A 27,657-nucleotide genomic window follows, 5' to 3' on the forward strand; every position below is an offset into this window, starting at 1 on the left:
AGAGGTCACCAGGGTAACCCAGGATTGAGGTCAGGACCTAGTGAAGACCTATCAAGCTAACTCATGACAGCCTAGTGATGACACTCTTCCCTATTGCATACCTAGTGGTAACTTATGTCTTTTATCCTCTTATGAATTGCTTGGGCCTCTGGAATGTGGTTGATCTATTTATGAGTCTCTTGTGGTTATAGCCTTGTGAGTCTCTCATGTGTCAGCAATCTTGTGATCCTCTTGTGAGTATAGTTTTATTGGTTCTCTTGTGAGTCTTGAAGGTACCCTTAATTTCTTGTCTTCGTCTTGTGGGTCTGATTGATACCTCCTATCAAAGGGGGTGGACCTTATGGTACCACATGGTTGGGTGGAGTGCTACTCCCACCCATTCCATTCTAGTTTGTCCTCCATCCTGTTCATGATGGCTCGTGAGGAGATTCAAGACCTTCATTACATACTAGATTTATGTATTCACTCCATTGCTTGTACTCATGGAGATTATATCCTTACGAATAAATTGTAATGTAATCGATGATCTTATGTATATCCTCACGACAATGTATTACATATCATGATCCATGTATCAGACAGTGTCATCTTGTTATAGAAGTTCATTTGGTGTGAGTTGTATGGTTATGTTTTTCTAAGTAACATCATTGTGGGGAATTGAGGACTCTTGTTAGATTATATATTTCTATCTTATCTTTATCTTATAAAATTATGTTATTTCTTTCTTATGTGTGGTTTAATTTATTTATTAAAAACAAAAATTCCTTTTATTGTTGTTTATTTTTTTTAAGTTCTCTAGGCCTCATGGTAGGGCATTACACTCATAGTAAGAGAACCTTACTATTTTTAGTCATGGTTCTCTTTATCCCTCACATGATCTTCCATTTTACCTTATCATTTTAGTCCTAAGATCCTAAAGTCCAGTGGGGGTTTGGTGAATCTTGCCTCCTTGATGTGGTGAAAGTCTTTCAATCTGAATTCCTTGTACTTTACCGATAGTACTTATATAATCTCATACTCCCACTAAAGTGGGGGCTAAATTTAATGCCCTAAAATTGCATCCCTCATAATTTTTGACCGTATTTGGGTCTTTACCTTAGTGTTTGTGCCCCTCAGCCTCATCAGAGACCTAAATATGTTCATACACATCAAAAAAAACTTGCAATTTAATAATATACTTAGGGGCCACCTTGATCCTATCCCAAAATAGGGCAGGACTAGCGCATGGTGCACTAGGACCCCTTAAATGGGGCCTATCTTGATCCCCTCCCTTGGACCCCTTAAATCAGGCCTATCTTGATCCCCTCCCTTGGACCTAAGTCAAATTTGGAGCAATAAAATCTCCCCTATGTTGGCTCAAGTCAAAAAATTAGTCAATTAATCCTACTAGCAAGTATATAAGAGGGATTTCCCCTCTCATTTGACATAACACACAATCTAATGGAAATCATTATCAAGCATTCAAGATAAATTGAGCATTTTCAGTCTTCCTTCAAGATTTGGAGTAGCAATAGTGTAAAGATTTCAAGAATTGAAGAGGAGATCATCATTCTACTTCATGAAATCATAATTCCATGTGGAGGAAAGCAAAACTTCACAAGGAGGTATAAGAATTTCATTTTCAAGCAATTCAACATCCCCTCGAAGAGGATGATTTCTACTTTCAATCATTTTATTTACATTATTGCAACCACTTGGTTAATTCCAAAACTAGGGTTTTACCTGAAGGCAAACCCCTATTCGAAACACATTTCCCTTTCTTTCTGTGTGCAACAAACAAGTGTGCAGCTGTACTTTTGGAATTAAACATTATTCGTAGAGATGGAGAAACCCTTTTCGATGCGCAAAAAGTTTGGAGGACCGATTGGAGGGAGCCCCCTGTTCGGACACACGTTCCCTGCAACTTTTGCTCGATTTTGAAGAGCAGCTTTGAATCATCTAAAACTTCTTAGATCAAGGTGCATGTCTGAATCCTAAATCTGTAGCTCGATGTTTTCACATACTTTTTCTTCATTTTCAACACTTTGCCTTAATTCAATTAATCAACTCATAACAGAGGGTCAATTGCATTCTAATATACTTAGTATTCAGTCCTTGCATCCACTTTACATTTTGGTGAACCTGACTCCTTACACCCTTAATTCTATTTTTTTTTTTAGATCTGAGTGTATGCAATTTAAAATTCAAATTTTCATGTACAAGTTTAATTTCCTTGCAATTTTTAAAAATTTAGAGTTTGAATTCATAAAAACCCTAATTTATGGATTCAAAATTGAACATGTCATTTTTCTAAATTGGATTGATTGTTTCAAATCTGAGAAATTTTCAATTTTGCAATTCAAGTTTTCATTTACACTTTCAATTTTTAGAATTTTTTAAAATTAAGTGGTTAAATCACAAAACCCTAATTTTTAATTATAAAATTGACCTTGTGGATTGTGTAGATTGTGAATTAATTTTCAGACTTGGGTCTTTGCTTCAATTTCAAAATTCATTTTCCCTCCTTGCAATATTCAAATTTTCAAATTTAAATTTTTGAATTAAGCAGTTTATGCAACAAACCCTAATATTTAAAATTAAATTAATCTTGTGTAAATTCAAATTTTCCTTTAAGCATTTAATTGAATAAATTAATTCTAAAGTCTCGTGTTGTCCCTATAAACATCATAAAAGTCAGCCCTTAATTGCACCCTCTGTTCTTTCAATTAATCATTTTATCAAACATCCTAAGTGTGTCCTATTTTGACCTTCAAGACTTATTTTTGCATATCTAGACATCTCTAATCACAATATCTTGCTTCCCTGAAAATGTAGTAAAATGTTGGTCGGACCGTGTGTTCAGACCATGCTGCTACCAACTTGGTCCCGACTTTTTCTGCTCAAATTTCGGGAGCCTGTTTGACTATATTTTACTGCACAATTCTAGAGATTTGTGAAATTTAATTGATTTTAGGTCACCTTAAGGTCGAAAATAAATCTGAATTTCAGCATTTCTATTTTCAATTTAAATTTTAAAATTAAGTGGTTAACTACATATACCCTAATTTTTAAATTTAAGTTGATTTCCTCAATATTTCAACATTTCAAAGTGTCAAAATTTTAATGAAGAGGTTAGATTTGGACAACCCTAATTTTAATTTTAATTTTAATTTTACTTCCTTTCAAAATTTTAAAAATAAGAGGTCTTTTTTAGCCCTAATTTTAAATTTTAAATTCCTAGGAGATTGCATTATTATTTCCAATTTCTTTTTCCTAGTGCATGAGTTTTACTACTATTAGTCCTACCTATAGTATCCCTATCAGAAAAAGTTGTAGAATTAAGGTTGACCAAGGTTTAATTAACAAGGAAATGGAGCCTAATTTGGCAATCTTTTTAATGAGGATATTGTTGCTTCTTCTAATCCTACATATATTCCAATTTATCCTCTTGTTAATTCTCATAATGAGGAGGAATCACTAACTAGGGTATCCATTGATGAATTAGCGAAGATGGACAATCAATTTGACAATCTTCAACAATAGATGAGTCAAGAATACCCAGAAAGTGAAGCTCTCCCATTGATTGAAGTATTAAAAAGAATGATTCAAAGTGACAAACATGGTGTTGATATCTTGAGTGGTATTTCTCATATTGTAGATTCTAATATCATGCCTATGAAGAGTTGTGCCGAAAACCTAGGTAATACACAACCGCCTAGTCAAATTAATCAATCGATTCCTGTAACAACTCCTATGGCTAGTGTTCCTACCTTCACATTAAATAGCATGGCTACCTCTACAAAATAATTTATACCTACAAGTGTTATTCAAGGGGGCAATACCTCTTCTTTCATCTCTCCTACCATGAGTGTTCCCCTTGTTAGCCAATCACATTCACCACCTACAAATGTTGGTCAAGAGGGAAACTCTCTCAATTACAATTCCTTCATTCCTCCTATGATTCTTCCATGTGTTACCCAATATTCTCTATTGCCTACTTGTCATAGTGTCCCACCTCCTTATTCTCAATCTCTACCTTCATTCAACAATATTACTCCACCCTTTCGATCCAACATGTCTAATTTCAATCCTTCTACCGAAGCTACAATTAATAGTCTAGCCCAAATAGTGTCTTCCTTACAACAACAAATTGTGTGTGTGAAAAGTGGTAATATGTAATTTGTAAGGCACAAACACTTCAATAAATCATTGCATGCATGGTTAGATAGATATAATCAATGAATGTAAAAACCATAACAAATTGACCTATTGCCTCCTAAAAGATGTGAGTATAGACTTGCTCTCATATTTGTCTAAGCAATACCAGTGACTAGACTATACGAAGATGGAGGATTTAATCTATATGAGCATAAAATTAAGCTAAATGGATGCAAACAATCATGATTAAACTAATATGCAAAAAGATAAGATGCAATAATCTCAATATATAATATTCTCAATGACTCTAGAGCAAAAACTACATAATAACAATAAATCTCTAGGGTTTTTTGATTGAGAGATGAAAGGCTAAATTTATAGAGAATCCAAAGAGAGACCAATGATCAAGATTGATTAATGATGAGCAGTTGAGATTCCTCAAGAGAAATCACAATCCAGGTGAATTGAAATAATTCGGTGCTTTAATTCAGTTTCAGAGGAGATTAAGATTGAGTTGATTTTGAGATAAATTCAATTAATGCTTGATTTAATGCATTTGAATTATAAGTCTGAGTTTGCATTAGAGATCAAATCAATTGAAGTCATGCACTTGAGGTACAATTAGTTAATTCCATGCATATTTCTTTTATTTTCTCAAGAGTTGTTTTATTAGAAAAAGCCATTTTAATGCAAGTGAATCTTTTCCTCAAGATTTTCTTCGAGTTTAAATTTAAAGAAAATAATTTATTCAATTTAATTGCTTTTCTTGCTTTTTTGAGATTTCTCAAGTTATCTCAAATTTAGAAAAAGAAATATCTAAAGTTTATTTCTTTTCTGAATTTAATTCCTTTTTTAAAAATTAATTCATTTTTTTTAATTAATTCATTTTTATAAATAAATTCTTTTTTGATGATTTAATGACAAATTTATTTATTAATTAAATATGCTAGGATATTTAATTAAATAAATAGGATAATTGATTGAAATGATTTACTTGAAATGATTAATTAATTAAATAAATATTTAATTAATTTAGAATGATTTTATTTGCCATGTGGCATTGATGATTTAGGAGTTAATTAATTAGGTGCTCAAGATTAATTTAATATCTTTGGTTAGGACCTTGGTGATGTAGTTGAGATTAGGGGCCCATGGTTTAGATGACCATTTTTAGGGTATTACATTTTCCCCTCTTTGAATTGATGTGCGAGCAGCACATTGATTCAAAGAATAGTTGATGTCAAATAGATATCAGTTCTGAACTTGATGGATCAAAAACTGATGAAGAGCGAGATGTTCACCTTGATTTAAAGTGATGAAACTGAACAGATTGATTAAAGTGATACCAATCCTGAACTTGATGGAACTAGGTGTTGGCATTCTACACTCTTATGAGAATAGTTGATGTTGTCATTGATGGCAACCAACTGGCAACCAACTGGAAACCATATGGCAACCAACCAGCAGATACTGGCACCGGCAATAGATTTCTACATACACTGGCAGACACCGGCACCGGCAGGCACTTCACCGACATTGACAACAATGCATACCGGCACTCAGACTGACATGGAATAAACTTTTGTTTATTGTATTTTAATATAAATATCTTTTGTAAGCCGACATGGTACATTGTAATAGACTCATATATGTTTGAGATCTTATAGGTCATTTTAAAATATGGCACGAGAGATAGAGAAGAGCGAGATATGATGTATAATTTTGTATAAGGTGATATAGTTGATAGTAAAAGTTTTGGTTATTGTCTGAGCTTAAACCGGTACTGGACCTCACATATGAGATGTTGTTTTGAGCAGTACATTGTATTAGATTTGGTAATCCATTTTGTAGTTAGTGTGACTCTTTATTGAGCAATGAGCTCTAGGTTGTTGGCCTCCCTGCATGTGCATGCCCCTCATTGTAAGTAGTATTTATTCATTGGCCAGTGAGTAAATATTATGGGTCACAAATCCCATCGAGGTTTTTCCCACACTGGGTTTCCTCGTTAAATATCTTGTGTTATGGTATGTTTCTATGTTGTCTCTATTATTTTTGTTTATTGCAATAATTCTCATTTACCGGTACACTATTTTGGGATGCAAAGTTATTAATAAGTTTAAATATTTTATCAACTGATTAGACACTAATTCACCCACCCCTCTTAGTGTCTTTGGGACTATCATTAAATCTAACAATTGGTATCAGAGTCTGGTCCTCTATTTTCAAAAGCCTATCAGCTTGAGGAAGATGTTGACACTAATACAGATGGAGAACTTAAGAAAATAGTTGGAAGGAGCTCTTGAAGATTTTGATACAGAAAAATTGAAAAATATCAAAATTGAAGATGATCTGAGGATTGCACAGGAATTCATTAAAGGACTTTAGGAGAACTTTTCAATAGCACAAAATAAAATAAAAGAACTTCATGAGAAGATGCAGAATGGTGATGATGAAAAAGAAACTCTTAGAGACATTGCAAACAAGTTGAGACAAGAAAACAATAATATGAACAATGAAATGCAAGATGTGACTATGAGGTTATGTAAAGATATTGAAGACAAGAAGAAGAATGAAGAAGACTTGACTAGGAGACTTAATGATACTGGAAATGAAAATATGAGACTTGGTCATGAAAATGATATTTTAAAGACAGATCTAATTCACATGCAACATGATAAAACTGAGCTTATGAGACAAGTTGGGATTCTGGAAAATGAGTTCGCTACTACAAATAAACACAAAGATAAATTCAAGAAAAGTTCAGAGGAACTTGATGACATCCTAAAGAAATAGAAACCTAATGGAGATATTAATGGACTTGGATTTGAATATGGAGAAAGTTCCGATACTACAAATAATGAAGATCAGAACAAACCGGTAAGACAACCTAATGCTTACAAATGTAATGGGAAATGTTTCAATTGCAATAAGTTTTGTCATAAAGCAAATTAGTGTAGATTTAGAAATAATCAAGATATGAACTCACCCATCGGTCAATGTTCCAAATGCAACAAAGTTGGTCATAATTCAGAAAATTGCAGAATGAATGTGAAATGCTATGTTTGTGGAATATTTGGACATTTATCTAACCATGCAAATCACAAACCAGTCAAGGATATGGAAAGGCTATTTAGAGGAATAATGTAACTTGTTATGCTTGTAATAAGATTGGACATATTGCTAAATTCTGTAGAATGAAGAAAGCACCAACAAACAACAAAGGATCTAGTTTGAAAGGTAAAGAAAAGGTAGATGAATTTAAGCAATAATTTTCAAAACAATGGATCAGGAAGAGAGATCAGAGAACTGATGAAACTATATCTTCACCGGTAGAACAGAGTAATCCTCCACCGACAAGAGATTCTTCATCTAACTAAGGAACAATCCTTAGGGGGTATTGCAACAAGTTGAAGATCATGCATTCTATCCTCAGTTGATGGTGAGAAGATACATTTCTTCTTTATCGGTAGGTGTGTTAAGTTTTCACTTAACCGGAAAGCATTTAATGATGTTTTAGAGAACATTTTGGCTATAAAACACTGGGAAACCCTCATTTCGAACTCACCAAGCATTCAAACTTTCTATGAGCACAAAATCGAGCAAAGGAATTCAAGGTGAATCTGAGAAGTGTTTTTCAAGCATTCAACAAACATCTGGATAAGAGGTATTTTTCATAATGGTTGCTTCATCTTCTGTTCTTGAATTTATTTTGAACCCTACTATTGTGGAGAATGTGAAATGCCCTAGGCCCGTATTTAAAATAATTCCCAAGATTGCGAAGCAAGATGACTTTGTAGGAGCTTTTTCAAAAATACCTAAGGGTGTAGCATTTGCAGAAGACCCTAGGATTTACATACATTGCAATATAGAAGACCTGGGATCTGAGGAGTTAATGAAAATGCTTAACAAGGTCATTTGTGATAAACATGGATTTGTTAAACCCAAACATAAGATTATGGAAACTTTAGGTTTTGTGGAGATACTGAATATCCCTCAATTTCCAGAGGAAGTGGTAAGGATTGTATTGAGTAGAGAACATGGATAATTCTTATGGTTGGATTATGTTTGTAAGATAACCCGACAAGCAATTAGGGCAGTTACTAGTTTACCCTCAACCGGTAGTAGACCTAATAAGAAAAAGAAGATTCTCAACAAAATGGTGACAAGCCTAACTAAAGCAATTTCTGACAATAGATCACTTAGAGTAAATGACATTAAGGACATTAATGTGAGATATGTAAGTGTGGTCCTTGGATACAAAGCCACACATGCTAATAGACTCAATTCTATTTCCAATCTTTGTATTTATAGTGCATATGAAATGATAGACAACAATGTTAAGATAGATGTGTGTGAATGGTTAAAATATGAGCTTATTGATAACTTGAAAAAGATTAAGGGAGACAAAAAGGGTACTTTCTGCTTTGGAAACCTTTTGGTATGTTGGATGTTATATTTCAACAAAGAGATCCCTGGTATAGGACACAAAGACTTTGGTTATGATATACCGGTAGGAAAACAACTACAGGAAGATTTTACCGGCATGGGAACTCATAGAGATAATAACATGACAAATTACTTTAAAACTTTCCAATCTAATATGAGAGCTAGGGAAAGGATTCCTCAGAGCATAGTTGAGAAATATGACAAGCAAATCTATTTTGTCATTAAAAGAGATGAAACCTGGATGGAAGCAGTAAGCCCTACAACTATTTGGGCTACTGAAATGGGTTATGAGGTTGATCTACATATTCTAGAAACGTATGCAAAAGCACTGCTTGAAGCACCTAGAGAACCATCTGAGGAAATATTTGGAAGTGTTGAAACCATAGCTAGTAAAGTGTCAATGAAGAAAAATAAGAAGAGAAGAGAAAAATTCATTAGAGATGCCTCCAAGAAGGTAAAGGAAATCAAAGAAAATGTTATGAACATTGGTGGTATATCAGCAAGTGAACTTGAAGGACTACAATCTGAAGCACATATTTCACTGGTTGTAACATCTTCCAACACTGATAGTGATAAGGTTGTTGAGTTAAAAAGAGTGGAAAGGAAAAGGAAAGCCTCACCGGGACCTTCTTCTACTCCAAAGAAAACAAGAACATAAAGGAAGAAACAACATGCGGTTAGGGAATCAAAGAAGAAGCTTAATCCAAAGAGAAAACAAACACTGGTTACCCCTTCACTGAATGATCTACTTAATGAAGTTACACATGAAGGAAATCTATCAAATGTGAACAAGTTACATCATTCTTTCAATAAAATTGACAACAAAACTATTGAAGAAAGCATTGTTCTTCATTTACACATTTATAAGAAAGTTTTGATTAAAGTTATTGATGAGCTACCAAATGATCTCTACATGAGACTAGAAGCTAAAAGGCTATCAGTGATGGAATTAGATAAGAAATTGAAAGTTGAAGCACTCTTGGCTATTCACGTGGTTAACTCCAAGGAAGAAATAGATGAACTTATTTTTGAGGCTAACCGATTAGTATTTGCTAGTGGACACTGGAAAGTGAGCTTGATGGCTGGAAGAGTGAAGGAAATTGCAGAAGAAACAATGGATAATTGGGATATATTCTTTGTAGAGAAAGAAAAAAAAGAGGAAAAGAGAAGACCCAAGAAGACATTTAAGGTTTATCAAAAGGACAAAGGTAAAGGAAAAATTGGTGGTGTTCCAAACATTAAGATTACTGACAATATTCCACCGCCACCTTTGGATACAATACCGGTACACTCAGAAGATCCACTGGTTATTGACACTGAAGGAATAAGACATGATGATACTAATCCTAAGTCGGAGATACCTTTTACAGTGAATGTTGATACTCAAGAGGTAAACATTGTTGTGGATAAGGAAACCTCTGAAGTCAAGTCAGATAATGTTGACAATAGCAACATAGCAGAGGAACCAGTACAAATTGTTGAAACTAAGACATCAACACAAACAAAGCAACCAACACAGATTGAAAAACATACTGAAGATAAAGGTACTAGCATAGGGCCATCGAAGACAGAAAAACAGGCAGAGAAACTAACTGAGGCAGAGGTGCACACGGAGACTGAGAAACCGACAATCATAGAAATATTGAAACAGTTTGAGAAACCTTCAGAGGTTGAGATGCAAACATAGACTAATCCGCCAGAAGAAAATGCAAGCAAAATGGACACATTTGATGGAAGAAAAGAGGTAATTAAAATGATTGGTCAAACATGTGGCACATCTACAGGTGAATTCAGACCTGCCAATGTTACAGAGGTACTTTTGGATTCAATTAAGAAGATAACGGATTGCAATGTATTAGCCTATAAGGCAATTGATAACATACTACCCATTCTTAAGATGATTGCACCAAATTGCAACATAGATGACATTAAGGATTCTTTGGGTAATTGGACACATTGTCCAAATTTATTGTTGATAATGTAATAGCTATTGATAAGGTGAATGATGACATAATTAAGGAGAGAGTTGAAAAACAGAAAAACACATTCTTTGAAGACACTATAAAGAAATGTACAAAACACTTAAATACATTATTATGGGTACTTAACTCTTCAATTTTGGAGTATAAGGAGCTATATAGGGAAACATGCAAACCTCACCTTTTGATAGAGGACATAGATGAGGAGATCAAAAAAACATAGAAAGAAATTGATGACATAGCAGATAATATAATTGGTTCATCTAGAAATATATCAATTTTTCAGCAAGAAATGGTAGTTTTTGAGGAGAAGTTAGAGAAACTTGAGAAAAAGAAGGCAAGGATAAGGTCAAATGCTTGGGAACTTAAAAATAAACTTGGTCCTATGTTGGACAATCTTATCACTCAGAGAATTGAAATATCTAAGGCATTAGTTTAAGGAGAGCAATCACCAGAGGAACACATGCATTATCTCACCAACATGATCCAATAGACTGAGGCAACTTTGAATGATAGCAAAAGGTTTATGCAGAGTCTGAATTTAGTTTTGGCAGATATTTTTTAGATTGTAACCAACCGGTTACAAACTTTGAGGTGAAATTTTTGAACTTGTTTGATTATTTTTGACAACCTTTGTCATTGATGTCAAAGGGGGAGTAGTGGAGATAAAAATACATGTACAAAGGAGATCACTTGCTCAGGGGGAGAACATCTTTTTGGATTTCAATTTTTGGATAACAATTTTGATTTTTCTGATGAGTGTTGCCATCAATGCCAAAGGGGGATATTGTTGGAATTCTACACTCTTATGAGAATAGTTGATGTTGTCATTGATGGCAACCAACTGGCAACCAAATAGCAACCATCTGGCAACCAACTGGCAACTAACTAGCAACCATCTGGCAACCAACCGGTAGATACCAGCACCGACAATAGATTTCTACATACATTGGCAGACACCAGCATCGACAGGCACTTCACCGGCATTGGCAACAATGTGTACTGGCACTAAGGATGACATGGAATAAACTTTTGTTTATTGTATTTTAATATAAATATCTTTTGTAAGATGACATGGTACATTGTAATAGACTCATATATGTATGAGATCTTATAGGTCATTTTAAAATATGGCATGAGAGATAGAGAAGAGGGAGATATGATGTATAATTTTGTATAAGGTGATATAGTTGACAACAAAGGTTTTGATTATTGTTTGAGCTTAAACCAGTACTGAACCTGGCATATGAGATGCTATTTTGAGTAGTACATTGTATTGGATTTGATAATCCATTTTGTAGTCAATGTGACTCTTTATTGAGCAGTGAGCTCTAGGCTATTGGCCTCTCTGCATGTGCAGGCCCCTCATTGTAAGTAGTATTTATTCATTAGCTAGTGAGTAAATATTGTGGGTGACAAATCCCACTAAGTTTTTTCCCACACCGGGTTTCCTCGTTAAATATCTTGTGTTATGGTGTGTTTCTATGTTGTCTCTATTATTTCTATTTATTGTAATAATTCTCATTTACCGATACACTATTTTCGGATGCAAAGTTATTAATAAGTTTCAATATTATGTCAACTGGTTAGACACTGATTCACCCCCCCCCTCCAATGTCTTTGGGACTGTCATTGAATCTAACACTAGGATCGATGAAGAGCGAGGTACTAATCTTGAACTAGATGGATCAAGAAATAGGTACCGATCTAGAACTTGATTGAACTAGAATCGATTGAGCAAAGAGATAATACTGATTCTGAACTTGGTTGAACAAGAACCGATTAGAAAAATAGAATGTCTAGTTTGATTTGATGTGATGAAATTGAACATTGATTTGAAGATTGATTCAAATGAGGGCAATCACTGATATGCCCCTAGAGATATTTTTATTTGACATCGAAGAATCTCAACTTGATATGATGCAATGTAGTTAAGATACCCCTAGTAACAAGGTTTTAGTTGATTTGATTTGATTGATATTCGATAAATCTTTGATTGAAAATTTTTTTTGCTCGACTATAAGATTTGAAAAATTTCTTGACTTTTCAATGATGTAATCACTTATAATGTTGATGTAATGAGTATGCCCCCTCGAGAGCAAAATCGAAAGATAGCAAGATCGCAGTGATTTTAGGCAATTTGAATAAAATGATTTAGCGATCACAATCTGAGCATGAATATTAATGTAAGAATTAATTTAAAATCAAAGTTGATTCAAAAAAGATTTGAGCGTAAAGTGATGTGAAGATTGACCTGAAGATGGAAGTGCCAAGTGGTCAACATTGTGAGAATTTGACTAGAAAATTGACATCAGATTTTGATTTCAATCCTGAAATTAGGCTCAAGACGGTCGATTTAGATAAGAATATAAATTTTGTGTCCATTAGAGCAAGTTTGTAAAACAAATGATGATTGTTTTAGATTCAAGCTGTTATTCAAAGTAAAGGAAAAATAAAGAAGTTATGCTAAAATCACTTGAAATGCACAAAGCTTAATATGAATGCAACCTAAGACTTACTCACTAGATTTGGTATGCTTATTTTTCATCAATGAGCATTTTACAATGTCAGAGATAGACATAAGCACCAAGACATGAAGAGCCAGGATGACTTGAATGTCGTGTCCATTCGATTTAGCAAGTGAACATAAGCATCAAGGCAGAAAGAGCCAAGATGACCTAAATGTTGCTTGCACACAAACACACCAGACAAAGAAGAGTTCCTTCTTTTTCATATGTGTAGTGTCATAAAATTGTGATCCCTACAATTTTAACCATATTTAGGGTCCTGACCTTGGCGACGACATCTACTTCCTTAGCCGAGACCTATTTCTACATTTCTAACCCTTCTCTCTTTCTCCTTCATGTCCTATATCTGCTCTAGACTTTGTTCGAGCCCTAAAATAGTGCAAGACAAGGGCATGGTGCCCCTATCCCCCTAGGACAAGGGCGTGGCACACCTATCCCCCTAGGATGGTGTTGTGCCTCCCCTGTCCCCATCTCCTAGGGTGGTCCTATTTGTGGGTTACCTAATCTCCTATGCACTTCTTGTATTCAAGGTTTGTTATTCCACTTTGTCGACTTTCGATGGTTAAAGGTTAATCCTTGAGGCATGTATAAAAGAGAATACAATACCCTCATTCATGGGCAAAGGATGAGCAGATGGATAGCGTATAGACAGATAGAGATCATAAGGAGAAGAAACAAGATCTCATGATCATCATCAAGCATTCAAGCATTCAAGTCTTCTTCATTCATCCATTGGAGCAACATTACAACATTAATTTGCAAGCATGTGTGTATGTTAGGGTTTTGTCATGTTACATTACATTTCATGCAACATTTGTGATTACATTCAAGAAGCAAAGCAATCATCATCAATAAGTTGCAGATCTACAAGGTATACATCTCCATTGTTTACATTAAAGAATTTGCAATTACTTTCTTTCTAGGTTGATTCCTCAACTAGGGTTTGATTGAGGCAAACCCCTATCCACAACCCCTCTTTCTTTTATTTTTTTTGTGTAGGTTGCAGGTGCACAGCTGTAATTGCAGGTTTGGTCTTCATTTGCAGAGATGGAAGAACCCTTTTTATTTCAAGGATTTTGTTGTGGACCATTTACATTCTTGCCATACTCCCAATGACTATTATCCAAATTTGTAGGGTAGATCCATATCAGTCTCATTAACTTATATCCAAAGTTACAGCATGATCCCAAACAAGTAGCTCCTCATTTCACTCATTTTCCCTCTCTTTTCCACATAGTCAACAAGTCAACTTTCTCATTTACAAAAGAGGGTAAATCACACTTCAACCACTTGAAATCCACTTAGTATTCAGAGACTTGTCTCTCTTGGATTCGGATCTAGTGGATTCAACCCCTCTTTTGAATGTAAAGTCCTCCTCCAAGTGAAAATCATCCTAATGGTTTCCTTTCTCTCTCCTAGGTGAGGAGTCACTAGGATCCAATTTTCCACTTTACATTTTGGTGAACCCAATGTCTTACACACTATTTCTGATTTCTCATTACTAGATCTTATTAATTTCAATTTGAATTTCAAATTTTCATTTCCAAGTTTGATCTATTTGCAAATTTTAGAGGTTAATTGTTAGGTCCCGGAGACAACTGAGAGGGGGGGGTGAATCAGTTGTCTAATAAATTGAAACCAAAACCATTTAACCAACTTGATGCTTAATACCAGTAAACCAGTTAAGTATGTCGGTAGATAGTGTTAACAATAAATTGCTATACCGGTAAATATTAATGCATGAAACATAAACATAAAGTCATCCACAACACATAACACCAATATTTGTACGTGGAAACCCTGTAAGGGGAAAAACCATGATGGGAAACCTTACCCACAATCAGATGATACTACAACAAATAGTAAGTGTACATAAATGGGGTCTGCACATGCAGAAAGGCCAACAGCCTAGAGCTCACTGCTCAATCACAAAATGGGAGTCACACTAACTACAGTTGGATGGTTAAATCCAATAAGAATGTACTGCACAAAATAGCATCTTCATATGCTGGATTTAGTACTTGTGTAATGTTGATATGCTTCTACAAAAACCTAGCTTCACCTTCAAATGATGTCTTTGTGTATACCTCTACTTAATCTCGCATATACCTTCTCACAATTCTTCTTCATATTCCACATTTGATCTTACAAATAAGATCTTACATTTATATCATAATCTAAGACCAATTTTAGTAGGTCGACTCTACAAGATATTACAATAAAAACATTTTACAAATAATATAATATCCGATGCAATAACCAATTGAACATGTTGGCTTAATGCATTTACAACAATAATAAATCATCTCCATAGCGTGCCATACTGATCTGGAAAAGATAAACTTGTTGGTGTAACCCTAGGTAACCCTAGACCTATTTGTCGGTAAAAGCAAATATGCAAATATGAATATACCAATGATTAATTCTTTAAAACAAAGTGTCCACATGATGTCTTTGACATTACCAAGTGTCTTCCATATCATTCCAAGTGCTGGTGAACATTATATCCTGCAAGTGAACCATATACCAGTAACTGTGCAATAGTTACTTGCTTGCCGGTGAATGTTGTTGGATCTCCAAAGTGCTAGTGTTTCAGTAGGTGTTGACATCAATGACAAAACCATACCAAAATACCAAAATTAATTGCATCAAAACCCTGATTTTTTATTTTGAGAAAATTAAGCTTGTGAGGTGTAAAATTTTAATTGCTTGTTTTAGATCTGATTTCTATTCCAAAATTGTAATTCAAATCAATCATGTTATTCTGAAAATTCAGTGGTTAAATCATAAAACCCTAATTTTTAAGATCTTTTCATTTTCGACCTTTGACTACAATTTTGACTGATCTAGACATCTCCATATCGGCTATTTTTTTGGATTTTGCATTAAAATCATAATCTCTATCATCCCTAAAAATTTCAAAAAATGTTTGTTGGACCGTGTGCATTCCCGACATAGTCCTCAGCTTTTTTCCCAAAATTTTGAGAGATGGAATTGACTGTATTTTTCTGCTCAAATCCAAAAAATCAATGTACTTCTATCAGTTTAAACACTCTCTCAGGTCGAACACAAATTTAAAATTCATCAAATTCACATCTTAAAATTAATTTTCATAAAAAGGTCCTAATTTTAGAGCCATTTTTCCAACAAATTCAGATTTCAATTAAGAGACTTTTAATTGCGATTAATAAATTGGATTTACTTGCTCTTTCACCCGTGATTACATTAATTTTTGTATATATTTATCATGTGTCGGATAAGGGTTTCTTTCATTTCCTATTGCTTCTCTTTCTTCATAGCACTTGGTCATATTGTGTTGTTAAGATTTCCAAATTATTAGATCTCAAAGCTTTCATGTATCATTTATGTTGCATTATGGTGATGTTGTTAACAAAATGCATTTCCTATGTTAATCATCTTAAACCTTTTATAAATCCTAAACCTAGAGATCCTAACCCTTGTACCTCTCCTAGGGTATCTTGTATGAAAGAAATAAGATCTAAAGATTTACCCAATGATCTTTCTACAAGAGAGAAAATATTGGAAAGTAATATGGATCCATCTTCTTCTTCTACACACACCCTTGAGCAAAGGGGGCCATATCACAACATCAACATTCTTACATGTTTAGATCCTCCTTATTCTCCTAACACATATCTTCAACATCAAAGTCTATGTAGGGAGGATGATGTCATGCATTTTATTCATGACCTTTCTATTAGGTCCTGGAGGCAACTGAGAAGGGGGGTGTGAATTAGTTGTCTATTAATTTCAAACCAAATATAACTTAACCAAACTTAGTGCATAATATCGGTAAACCAATCCTTTTTTGCCTCCTTACACATCATATTTCAAAGAAATTCAGGATTTTGTTCCTCCATCTAGTCAATTGCAACATTCTTATAGTCGTGGCTTTTGTATAATTACAAAACAAGGTTTTAAAGGACAAGGAATTGGGAAATTTGAGCATGGAATTTGTGTCCCTATATATCCTCCTGCACAAACTACTACAAGAGGTCTAGGAAGTGGTACCCCTCTTTCTATGGACGAATTCCTTAGACTTTGAAACTTTCAAGATCACCTTCAAAAACAACAAATCAAGAGAGCTAGCAAGAATGCTTCTTCTTCAAAGCATCCTTTTTATTCATTTCATCAAACCCATGACCATAATACCGATGATTGCCCTGATTTTCAAAAATCCATTCTAGATGGCATAGATAGTGGCAAAATTAGAGTTGTGGATAAAGAAACTTATTCTTCTAACAAACCCTCTTCTTCATGGGAAGATGATATTTGTCATCCTGACAGATTAGCTGCAAGAATCTATTGGAGATTGAAATATGACAAGAACATTTTCTTTCCTCCTCAAAATAAAAATAAAAATCTTAAGCAAGTGAAAGGTATTGAATATTGCATTTTTTCATGATTCATATTTACATTCTCTTGGAAAAAGTTAAGCGTTTAAGAAATTTGTTCAACTACAATATGATCTTACACACATTTGTCTCACAGAAGATCTAGTTGTATTTCTTGGTAAAAACATCGTCCCTTAGCACATCTTTTCCCTTCATGTTTCTCTTCACCCTATGGCATAATTAGCCTATTTCACGGGGACTCTTTATCGTTAGTGGTGGTAGTATTTCACTTTAACACACTCAAGAGTAGCAACATGAAGTCCATTTTTCTTCTTCTTTCTTACATTTATCTCTATCTTGGTGAATTATTCATTATTAGATCTTGTTTCTTGCATAGGGCTATTCCTATGTGAGCATATAATTGTTCTTTGGTTTTCCTCTTTGCTTGGAGAGGGGCATCTTCAATGAGTACTGCACTTCTTCTCTTTCCTTCATTCTCTTGGAAATCTTACCTCTTCTATGGTTTTGATTATTCGCAAGTATGATATGCCCCTTAGCAGTGAATGATCTCTTGAGAAGTATATATCCTTTCCTTGAGAGGATTTGTTCTACTAGGATGACATATCACTTGAAACTAATCACCATTAGAAAATGTGTAATATTTCTCCTTGATCTCTTCACTTGGGGGGCAAGGATTTTCGCTCCTTTCCCTTTTATCATTATTTCCTTTAGGGGATGCATTTTTCATATGTGATTATCATTTCTTATAGTGCTATGCTTTTATGACCTATACCCCTTGGGGAATGCATGATGTTGGTTTCTCTCTTCTTTTCAAAGATTACCACTTCTTGAGATGTTTATTTTACATTAAAAAATGTCTTTTCTTGCATGTGTTTATGTAAGTTCATTGCACATTTGCTTATGTTTAATCTCTCTCTAGTAGATTGTGTAAGCTCTTCTCATTGTCCCTTAGCTTGGGGGAAATTATCCTTCTCTCTCTATTTCTCTAGGGATCCACTTTTCCCTATTAAATGGATGGTGTGAGTTCTATTACTTGATGTCATTCCCTATGCAAAATTGTTGGTTATTGGCTTAAGGATTCTCTCTAATACAAGAAGTGTTAATCCTTGACTACGACCTCTTTTACACTTGGTAATGTACATCTATGATAAATCTAACCATCCCTCTGGGGGCTAAAAGTGAGTCATCCCTCATCAAGAATCTCTTCCACCTAGAAATAGGAGGAAGGATTGCATTCTTAATCTTTCCTTTTCTTGTTCTAGAAGATGTTATATTTTTCAAAGACAACTCCTCTTGGGGGTAGATGTATTTTAAACAAAGATCTCTTCTCCTCAAAGGATCACCTTTACACTTACAGCAAGACATCTCTTGTCAACTATCTTATCCTTGCTTGAAGAGTATTCCCTCTCTTGCTTGGATTTATGACATTGTTGCATAGTGGACATCTTCTTTGTGATGAAGGTAGGTATCCTTTCTCTTATTTCCTTAAGATATAAACATCAACCTATGCTGACATCTTAAGGGGGGGAACCCACACTGCTCCTTTGTACTATAGTTCTCTCATGCATTGAACAGTGGGATATTCTTGGAACCAGAGGGAAACCTCTTAGAGCAAGATGTCATCACTTCTTGTACAGTGGGTCATTCTTGGAACTAGAGCGAGATTTCTTCACTTCTTTTTCTCTTATGCAATGGGAAATTCTTGGAACTAGAGGGAAGCCTATTAGAGCAAGATGTCATCACTTTTCTCTTATATAGCGGGTCATTCTCAAAACCAAAGCATGGCCTCTTAGAGCAAGATGTCTTCACTTTTTGTATAGTGGGTCATTCTCAAAACCAGAGCACGGTCTCTTAGAGAGAGATGATGCCACTTTTCTCTTATGTGGGGTGATTATTCTCAGAACCAGGGCATGGTCTCTTAGAGTGAGATATCACACCTTTCTTGACACTTGTACTATACATTCTATACAGGTTGTAGCGTACTCGGGCATAGATTCCTATGAGGTGCTTTGAACCTCACTTGCACACACGCGCATGAGGTTGAGTGGAACTAATGGAGTTCTCAATCTCTCTCTTTACATGGATCACCTAGGAAAGCTCTAGGGGTGAGATTTTCCATGTCCTTATCCCCATGGATCACCTAGGCAAGCTCTAGGGGTGAGACGTCCATGGTTTCTTTCTTTTTCAATTTTCTTCTCATGGATCACCAAAGTGTGTATTCATATTCTCTCTCTTCTTCCTCTCATGAACTCATAATTTTACTATTGATAGTTCATGGATGATTTCAACTTTTCTCTTGTATGTGATCGCTTGTGTTTATGTAATGGCATTGGTCTTTATGTCCCGATTAGTTGTTGAGACATCTAAGGTCAAGATCTCTTCGGCTAGTCAGTTTGTCATCTTGTGTCTTGTTCTTGTCATATGTCTTTTTGCACTTTGTCCTTTTTTGTGTGTCTTGTGCCTTTTTGTTTTTTGTGCTATTGCATATGTTGGCATGAGTTAAGACCCTAAGATTGGGGGATTTTTGCTCCTCAATATTAGTGATGTCTTATGCTCCTTGTGGTTTTTTCTCTGCATCTCCCATCTTCATCTCTCTTTCTTCTACTTTACTAATAGTAGTGGCATAAGCCATACTCCTGCTAAAGTGGGGGCTAAATGTAGTGTCATAAAATTCATACCCATACATTTTTAACCATATTTTGGGTCCTCACCTTGGTAACATCTACTTCCTTAACCGAGACCTATTTATGCATTTCTAACCCTTCTCTCTTTCTCCTTCATGTCCTGTATCTTCTCTAGACTCTATCTGGGCACCAAAATAGGGTAGGATAGGGGTGTGGTGCCTCTATACCCCTTAGGAAAAGGGAATGGTGCTCTTGTCCCCATCTCCTAGGGTGGTCCTATTTGTGGGTTGCCTGATCTCCTATGCACTTCTTGTCTTCGGGGTTTGTTATTCCACTTTGTCAACCTTCAGTGGTTGAAATTTAATCCTTGAGGCCTGTATAAAAGGGAATTCAATACCCTCATTCATGAATGGAGGATGGGTGGATGGATAGAACATAATGGATAGAGAGTATAAGGAGAAGATACAAGATCTCAAGGTCATCATCAAGCATTCAAGCATTCAAGTCTTCTTCATTCATCCATTGGAGTAGTAATACAACATTCATTTGCAAGCATGTGTGTGTGTTAGGGTTTTGTCATGTTACATGCCATTTCATACAATATTTGTGATTACATTCAAGAATCAAAGCAATCGTCATCAACAAGTTGCACATCTATAAGGTATACATCTCCATTGTTTTCATTCAAGAATTTGCAATTACATTCTTTCTAGGTTGATTCCTCAACTAGGGTTTGACTGAGCCAAACCCCTATCCACAACCCCCCTTTCTTCTATTTTTTGTGTGTAGGTTGCAAATGTGCAGCTGTAATTACAGGTTTGGGCTTCATTTGCAGAGACGAAAAAACCCTTTTCATTTCACGGATTTTGTGGAGGACCATGTACATTCCCACCACGGTCCTGATGAATTTTCTACAAATTTGCAGGGCAGATCTCTATCAGTCTAATTAACTCAAATCCAAAGTTACAATGAGATCCTGAACTGGTAGCTCCTCATTTCACTCATTTTCCCTCTCTTTTCTACATAGTCAACAAGTCAACATTCTCATTTACAAGAGAGGATATATCACACTTCAACCACTTGCAATCCACTTAGTATTTAGATCCTCATCTCTCTTGGATTTGGATCTAGTGGATTCAACCCCTCTTTTGAAAGTAAAGTCCTCCTCCAAGTTAAAATCATCCTAGTGGCTTCCTTTCTCTCTCCTGGGTGGGGACTCACTAGGATCCAATTTTCCACTTTACAATATACAATACTGATTATCTTGTCCGCAATTACCCTTTGATCATTCATATCCTAGGATAGATTAAGCATTCATCCAATTACATAATAAAGAAATTTACTCAATACAGGCAAGGAAGTGATTCCAACCTCCCTATAATATAAAAATAAACAAAGTCGAGGTATGTGTGGCAATTTCACCTTGATGTGAAGCCACTTATCATAGACACTCAACTTATGAGATGTTTTTAGATCATCCGAATCATTCCTACAAGCATAAAACAAACAAAAGTATTATGCCCCCAATCCTTGCTCCTCTTAGTCAAGATAGACTTCCTTGAGTTACTTAGAGGGAATAATAAATGAAAATCAATTTAAAAGACAACATACAAAGAAAATTTCAATCTGTAGCATCCTAAAATTGTGACACTTGCAATTTTGACTACATTTTGGTCTTCACGATGGCGATGCAACGTTAAACCTGAATGGAGACCCCAAAACCTGCTTATGACACCAAAAACTGCATTTTTCTGCACCTTGGCATGATCCCTCCTTGCACCCTGCTGTCCCAGGAGGTGGGACCATGGCGCCCAACGCCTTGGTCCCTGGCCCTATTTTGGGCCTGGTCTCTTTTGGGCATCGGGTCTCTAAGTTTGCAATTCGGGAAATATTGTTTCCTGGTCGGCCTAAGGTCGGGAAAATCAGTCTATCAACCCTAATTGATGAGTATATAAACTACTTTTCCTCTCCTAGAAAGGGAGAGAGAGGAGGACATATATGTGAGCAAGGCGCGAAAGTGATATTCAAACATTCAAGCATTCAAGCATTCCTCAAGCAATTGAGCATTCTAAGTCTCCATTCAAGGCTAGGTGTTGCATTCAAGACAAGGATTCAACCATTGAAGATGAGATCACTTACAACATACAACATACTACATACATTACACCTTCTCATGTAAGAATACAAACATTCTTACAACAAGGTATCAGTACTTGTTTACATTACAAACATTTACATTTACAGCATTCTCATTTCTTGGTTAATTCCAAAACTGGGGTTTGACCTAAAGGCAAACCCCTCATCCCTAACCCCCCAATCGTCCTCTCTTTTCTGTGTGTAGGTTGCAGGTACGCGGCTGTAATTAAAGATCTGGAATCCTTGTGCAGAGACGAATAGATCCCCCTTCGTTTCGCAGATTTATCGGAGGACCGTGTGCACACCAGGCGCCATCGTCCTGTCAACGTTCATTCAAATTTGCAGAATAGCACCGTCTCGACATTTTACTACTAATTCCAGGTCCACAGCTTCATCCTGTATCCCTATCTCTGTTTATAAGCGAATCTTTCCTATTTTACATGCATTCTTAGTTCAATCATTCTATCTACATTTCTTTACAAAAGAGGGTATCCTTGATGTCTTAACCCTTGAAACTCATTTAGAACCCAATCCTGCATTGTGTGGGATTGGATCTTGTGGGTTTCAACCCCTCTTTTGAATGTAAAGTCTCTCCTAAGTGAAAACCATCAACCCTAGTGACTCTCCCTTCTCTCTCCTTGGAGTTGGGGAGGGGAGAACAACTAGGGTTCAATTTTTCCGCTTTACATTTTGGTGAACCCGACGTGAACATCCTCATTCTAATTATTCATGGTTAGATCTGAAAAATTTGCTTCCTTAATTACATTTCTCATGTTTGATCTTTTGCAAAATTTTAGAGGCTAATTGCATAAAAAACCCTAAAATTTTATTTTTAGTAATTGAGCTTGTGAAAGGTTTAATTGTTAATGCTTGTTTCAGATCTACCCTTCTATTGCAAATTACCAATTCATATTTGTGCTTTAATTCTGAAAATTAAGTGGTTAAGTGTCAAAACCCTAATTTTTAAAGCCCTCTTGATTCAACCTTTGACCGATAATTTCATTTATCAAAACACCTCCAAATCGGCTATAACTTTGGATTCCACAACAAAATCACAATATCTTTCATCTTTGAAAATTTGGAAAAAAGTTGCGAGGACCGTGTGCACCCCGAGTGCCATCGTCCCCGACATTTTTTTCGAAATTTCGGGAGCTAGATCTTACTGTATTTTTCTGCTAAAATCCAGAATTTTGGCTGATTTTATCAATTTTAACACTTTCAAAATTAAAATTAAAGTTGGTCTAGCGATTGCTTGGATTGAGGCTTCTAATCATTCAAAAATTATTGAAATTGAAATTCATATCAAAATTGTGTCTCTTACTGTCCTAAATCTGAAAAGTGTATTGGCATTCATTTGAAATTTCAATGTTTTATTCAAATTTTTGCAGTTTGTGACTTTTGAAATTAAGTGTTTAATTGCATCAACTTTGATTCCCACTTTCAAATTTAGATTTTGCATGGAATTGAGTCAACTTTTAAATTTCAAAGCTTGCACTGCTTTTAGTATTCCCTCTAAAATCATAAAATTTAAAATTTTTGTTTCCCTCTCTTTTTCAAAATTCAAATTTTGCATTTTTCAACAATCTTGGTAGGGTTCAATTTTGAGATTGCAACTTTAATTTGGCCTATCTACAGATCGTAAAATCACTCAATTTTTTCAGATTAGCTTTGAAATCATCATAACTTTCATCCCTGAAAATTTTGAAAAAGTTGCGAGGACCGTGTGCACTCCGTTCGCCATGGTCCCGGACATTTTTTCCAAAATTTTGGGAGATTGTCCTGATTGTATTTAACAGCTTAAATCTAGGAGATTGGTAGATTTTATTAAAATTTGCTACCTCTAAAATTCAAAATCTTCTCTCTCTCTTTAGTGCATGAGTTTTACAACAATAAGCCCTACTTACACTATTCCCGTTAGACGAAGCCTTAGAATTAAGTCTTTCCAAGGTTTAATTACTGAGGAGATGGAACCTGATTTGAATGGCCTTTTTAATGAGGACATGGGTAATTCCTCTAATCCTCTTAATGATGAAGAAGCTCTCCATGAGGTTTCTGTAGAACAACTTTCAAAATTGGATAATCAATTTGATGATTTTCGACAATGGATGTCTCAAGAATATCCCGGTAGTCAAGCTCTTTCATTACTTGAGGGTCTAAAACATATGGTTCAAAGTGATAAGAATGGAATTGATATTTTGCGTGGTATTGTACACATTGTGGATTCGAATGTGATGTCGATAAAAAGTTGTGCCAAAACTTTAGGTTATACACAACCTCCTACTCAAGTCAATCATTCTATTCCTTTGACGACTCCTATTGCTAGTATACCTACTTTTACATCAAACATAATGACTACTTCGATACAAGATATTCCTCCTATGATCACCAGTCATGGGGGCAACCCTTCCTCTTCAATCAACCCTCTGCCTTCACTCAATCCAACTTCTTCATTCATTCCTTCAATGAGTGTCCCTATTTCATCTCCACAAATAAACATGATGCAAGGGGGCAATTCATTTAACCATTCCATTCCTCCTTGTAGTGTTCCTCCTTTCCAATCATCTCCTATGACTAACTATCATAGTTTCCCACCACCTTACTCTCTACCTTCTTTCAATAACATAACACCTCCATCACAATCTAACATGTCTAATATGAATTCTTCGACTGAAGCGACCATTAACAATCTTGCACAAACTGTCTCTTCTTTACAGCAACAAATTGCCTCTATGAATTAATCTAAGTTTAGTGTGCCCACATTTGATGTTGCGAGCCCACTTTCTCTTGACATTGTTCGAGCTATTCCCCCTAAACATGTTGAAATCCCGCAATTGGAGCTTTATAATGGTAAGGGTGATCCTCTAACACATGTTAAGACCTTTCAAACAATATGTACCGATTTTGCTTATGACCAAAGGTTGCTTGCAAAACTGTTTACTAGAACATTAAGAGATAAAGCCCTACAATGGTATTGCTCATTGCCTTCTTATTCTATTACTTCTTTCGAACAACTTGCAAACACTTTTATTCAACAATTTCAAAACAATATAAGTCCTAAAGTTACTTTGATTGATTTAACGCATTGTAAACAAGGTGTTAAAGAAAAAGTGACTGATTTCATTGGTAGATATAAGCATTTGTATGCTCAGATTTCTTTTCCAGTACCTGACAATGATATTCAAAGAATTTTTATTTCTAATTTACAAAAAGATATTAGAGAAAAACTTTTGTTTTCTGAGTTTACTTCTTTCCAACAGTTGTGCGCAACTCTTCACAATTATCAACTGACTGTGAGTCAAATGGAACAAGCAAATCCTATGGCTCCGAGTGATAAGGGTGATAGTAGTCAACAACCATTTGGGAAGTTTAAACCGAACAGAGAGTCAATTAAATTCAATGAAAACATCATCAACAACAATGTGAATGCAGCATCAGGTGTGCCTCCTATTTCTAAGTTTTTCAAGAAAGAAAGAAAGTTTACTCCTTTGAATGAATCATTGCATAGTATTATGAATAAGTTATTGGAACAAAATGTGCTTACTCTTCCTCCTATAAGGCAAATAGATCCTGCAAAAATTAATTCACCCTATTTTGATAACAAATCTTTTTGTCAATTTCATCGGCATCCTGGGCATGATACTGAAAAATGTTTTTCTTTAAAGGGTAAAATTCAAGATTTGATTGATAATAATACTATCTCTGTTTCTGGTGTGAATGATAAAGGCAACACATCTGTAGCTCCTCCTAACAAAAATCTTTAGATTTTTACTGATCCATTGCCTTCTCATACCTCTAATGCGATTGATACTACTGATTCCTCTATCTCACTTGATGATCTTGTGTCTATGACTCCTAATGTGATTAACTTTGTGGAGCAGCAGAAAATCCCTAAAGACCCTTCCATCACATTTGATTCCAGTGAGACTATCAGGGCACCTGATGGTCCTTTATATATAGTTGCAAAAGTCAAGAATACACCTTGCCATGGAGTGCTTATTGATCCTTCTTGTATGGTTAATGTCATTACTAAAGAATTTCTTTTTACTTTGCAATTGAATCAAGTGATCTATGATGAAACAAATGTGGTTGTGAAACTATTTGATGCATTTTCTTCTCCTGCAGTTAGTTCTATTACATTACCTATTGAGGTCCATAACAAATCCCTTGATGTGGACTTTGCTATTATTCCATCATCCGAACAATTTCGTGTGAAGCTAGGCTATCCTTGGCTATCTTCCATGAAAGCTATTGCTTCTCCTATTCACAAGTGCTTGAAATTTCCCCATAATGGTGAAGTTGTTACTGTCAATCATAGTCTCTTTAAACCTGCTGAAAGAACTTCTAGTGTTCCTATTGATTACTTTTGGCCTAAACAATTCCAATCTCTTCCACCACGAAATGATCATCTTTTCAAATCTTATCAAAAGTGGAAAAAAGATATGATCCTATCTCTAAGTGAACCTAGAACACCCAAACTTGACATTCCTATCATTCTTGAGAAGGAAGTTCTTCCTCTGAAAGATAAAACTAATGTCTTTCCTCAAGAAGATTCCCAACCCATCCCTATGGATGTGACTATGCCTATATTTTATAAAATTCCCAAAAGTAGACCTATACCTCCTTGTCATGATGGGCTTGGTCTCCTTCCTAAACCAAATATTCCTCCCTTATATGGAGCAGTTCCTCCTCCTTCCTCTTATGGAGAGAAGAGACCTTCCTCTTCTCCTATTGTTCAACCTAAGAGACCACAACCTAAACACCCAAGTGATAAGGATGAGAACATTCCTCCTCCTCAATCTTCTCAACTTCCTACTAAGACTAGATGAAATCGTTCTGCACGTGAACGCTGATGAAAGCATCATCTTAGAGCTCAGGCAGCTGCTTCTCAAACTTTGCAATCCCCAAAACACCTTCAGCTAGTATTATTCCATTTTCTCCTCAGCCGAAGATTGAGCCAAAATCTCCTAAACATAAGATGTATGATGGTCTTGATCCTGTGCGAGTTAAAGATCCTAATTTTATAAATCTTGATGATGATATAGATGAAAATGTTATTCATGATGAAAATGTTACTCCTGTTCATTCTGATAGTGAATATGAATATGTTGATGTTGATAACCATTTATCTAATGAATTTTCTAAAGCACTTATCCTAGCTCCTAGACAAGAACAACGTGGCTTGGAACATGAACATAGCCCTTGTTTGGATCTTGTGATAGCTCCATCTGCTGTGTTGGATGTTCCTCCTCTAGCATGTTTCCTGCCTTCCCGAAATATTGATCAGCAAGATCGGGGGGTAGATGACGTGCTAGACTAGTTCATTAGCATAGTAGACTCTCTCCTCCTCTCTTGATCTCTTTTGTTACTTCTTCTATGTGTTATTCTCATTCTTCTATTTGTTGTCCTTAGTGTTGTCTACTTGAGGATGATG

This window comes from Cryptomeria japonica, chromosome 9 (assembly GCF_030272615.1).
Source record: "Cryptomeria japonica chromosome 9, Sugi_1.0, whole genome shotgun sequence".
In the NCBI taxonomy this organism is placed as follows: Eukaryota; Viridiplantae; Streptophyta; class Pinopsida; order Cupressales; family Cupressaceae; genus Cryptomeria; species Cryptomeria japonica.